This window comes from Lactuca serriola, chromosome 4, assembly GCF_051521515.1.
Source record: "Lactuca serriola cultivar US96UC23 chromosome 4, Lser_US96UC23_V15, whole genome shotgun sequence".
In the NCBI taxonomy this organism is placed as follows: domain Eukaryota; kingdom Viridiplantae; phylum Streptophyta; class Magnoliopsida; order Asterales; family Asteraceae; genus Lactuca; species Lactuca serriola.
The window spans coordinates 353108382-353112000 of NC_136411.1; positions in this window are offsets into that span (position 1 = coordinate 353108382).

A 3619-nucleotide genomic window follows, 5' to 3' on the forward strand; every position below is an offset into this window, starting at 1 on the left:
AAACTCATGGGGATGGGTGTATAGGGCCGTGAACACTCCTTAGAGTTTACTCTTGAAGAGTAAACTCCATATCCTAGCCATTCATGTCCAGAAACGTCACCCGGGTCACTCCAAACACTCGATATGGAGTGTTTTCGCGTCTTGGAATGTTTAAGTGTAACTAATTAGTGAATTTAAATCTAATTAGATATATTTGTGTATCATTTAATATTACATAGGAACCTCACTCGTATTCAAGCCTCGATTTGACGTTTAGCATCCTAGTCGTCACATTCCGCGTTCGGTGAGTTCATACCCCTACCCTTTTTCAATTGTTTTTCAATGCTTTCAGGGGGGAATACAAGAAAAAAGTACAAGAATATCTTGTACTTAAACTCATGATTTCATTTAAATGGTTTCATAATTCATATCCTTTTTAAGAATTAAAAACCTATTTACAAACAGTTTTAACTTGCAGAGTTGTTTGTTCAAACCGATTTTCAATTCTTATTATATATTGTTATGTTGTATACTTCACAATTGATTGTTCACACTTATATTGATAGATATCATGAAACATTGTAATGTCTGTAATAAAACACCCTAGGCTCCAGTGTAAAGGATAGACACCATTAGAAAACATGAAACATTTGTAATGTCCTTAATAAAATACCTAGGCTCGAGTGTAAAGGATAGGCACCATTAGAACTTAGTTAGTCATAGATACTAATTCCCTTAGGCACGAGAAGTAATGAGTAACCTTAAAGATTGGAGACACGTCCTCTGTAATACTTCCTTGGCATCAGAGAGTGGAGGACTAACCCTGTAACCAGAATCTCCGGGAGGGAGAACGTGACTTGAGTGTATAGATCTATACGGGACTGACAGTCCCACACCTGGCTGCTAGCTACTGCCGAACAGAAAGGTTCAAGGGTGACGAAAGTCATAAAAAGGATACTGGCCCTGGCCCGAGTCATATCTAGTCTGAAGTATGGTTAAGGACTCGCAATCAAGATTAGGAACACTTTGCACTTAATTATTAGTTTTATGTACGTAATAAAACTAATATATGTACATTTAAGGATAATCAGACTTTCAGGAGACAATTCACACACACACACAAGTAGGAAAACATAGGATTTTCCTGGGTAACAGTAGTATATAACCATAAACAGGTAACAATTCAGATAGCTAAACTTTACAATTCACAAGAACAATCATGGTTTTCAATCTATATTTTCATGTATATCAAACTATCTTGTATCTAGTTCGGGATGGTAGTCCCATGGTATTCAATCTATATTTTCATGTATATCAAACTATCTTGTATCTAGTATGGGATGTTAGTCCCATGGTTTTCAAACTACTTTCCATCTACAATTCATTCTTTTCACAAAACAAACCGCTTATGAACTCACCAGCTTTATGCTGATTTTTAAACTGCTTGTATTCTTAGGTTCTCCTTAGACAGGTATCCCACGTTCTTTTGCAAAAGACGGAGCATATGGAGTCACGTCTTTCTTTTGTTTAACTTATGTATCTATGAAACTTGTATTAATCTACTTTTGAATAAATGTAATGAAAACTATGTAATGTAATGCTTTGTGTTTTACTTCGCTTACTATGTACATTGGTTATGATATTCCCATGAAGTCACCTCCGCCCCGAGACGTTTCCGCCTTCGGTTTCGGGGTGTGACAATATGCCCAAGAATGGTTGTGGCGTTGCAACAAGTCTAAAAACTTACTAATTCTATCTACAAACAAACATTGAAAAGCACAAATCAAACATTAAAATACTATAGGAGTATTTTGTAATACTATAACCAACTTATGTGAAAACTAAAGACCCCGATAAGTAATTAATTATAGAGTTAGACGCCTAGTAGTTATCTCTTCCACTCCTATTCTCGCACGTACAACATAGCAAGATCCTACTTACCATGCGACCCCTACTTTCCCAACCAGAGAAATGGTGGATGGTTTATAGAAGAATCAGAAGCGGAATCGGAGGTAATCAATCCTCCCTGCATAGCAAGGGTTCCCGCAAACCGTTTCGACTACATCGAACTTGTACCCCATTGGGCAACCGTGATCGAGGGTTGAATGTCGACAACAATGCCAACAACCATCATGTGGGGGCCAATGAGGGTGCTATGAACTCAACCACGGGGGATCGACTGACAGAGCCCTCCCAGCGAAGAGCCGGCAGATGCGAACATCGGGGATTAAAACAGGAAGACTACAACTCGAGTTCAGAAAATTGCGCGCTACTACAGACCCTACCGTCTTACGTACCCGAGACTCGGAAAGAGACTACTATTTCAGAGGCCAACATTCTTTTTAGGACCTTATCGCCGCTCGTGAAGAGGAAAGAGAGTGACAGGGTAGACACACGACATTCAAAGAGAGGATGATCGCAGCCAAGCATCGATTGGCAAAGCTGCAAGATGCATCGACTTTGCCTCAGGCATCACAAGGGATGAACTGTCATGAGTAGAGTTCATACCGCTCACAAGACTTGGTGAATTAAGTTTTTGAGTATGCGTTGGTGCTACTCTTTTCTAGGTGTAGGCACGTCACTGCAATTTAAGTGGTCATACTAATCGAGAGATTTAGTTGTTATCAAAACTTTTCCTTGCATGGAGGTGAGACAGACCTGCATCGAGGTCAAATATGTTCGTTGAAACCACAATTACTAGAATCATATTAACAAGATGGGCTTAGGACATACCTAACAGACTCGAAGGTCTATTTAGTCTTAATTATATAACTAAGCATACATCAATTGGTCATAATAAGGACCTAGCTTGGGTCAAATTACAAGGTTTCACTGCGATACAGAATTACTAAAACACATGAGTTTATCATAGAAGGACTCTCGTTATGAACTGTTTACAGAACACCCTTAACAACCGAATTACGTTACAAATTGAACTAAGATAAACTTAGTGAGAAAACTCATGACATAGCCATTCTAAAAACTCATTATCATCTCCCCTTTGAACATTTTGGTTGAGAGGTGCCTTCTTCGTAGACCTATAAGGTGCGATCTTTCCAGCACTAATGCACCGGATCCCATCAAAACTCCTCAGCCAAGTGTGTTTGAACAAACATGATCCCAAGATGAGTAAATCTTAAAACGCCGTACGAAACCTACTCCTACCCACTGCCATAACTCCATCTCAGGAACGTTAGCAGAAACACTATGAATAGTACAGTAGTGTGCAAAAATTTATATGTGTGAATATAAATCGTAAGGATGCACTTGAGATAATTATTCCCACTCACGAATTTGTTTTCATCGTGAAACATAGCTATGTCTTCACCAAGAGGCAACCAACCAACTAGCAAGGCGCCAACCCTGCAAATAGACTCTGCTACTTTTCAAGCTGCAGTCATGGCAGCCGTGGCAGCCGTCATGTCGCAGCTAAATGCTACCCACGCCAGCAGACGCAGAGACGATGTCAGAAATACTAACTACAATAGCAATCAAGAACACCAGCGGGCGTCTACCAACGAAAATGCCTCAGACCACAAACCTACGAACAAGAAGCGGAAGTTTTGGAACAAAAAGGAGCGCAACCAATCTCAGAAATCCACTAAAAGACAACAACCCATGGCCACCCCTACAATTACGA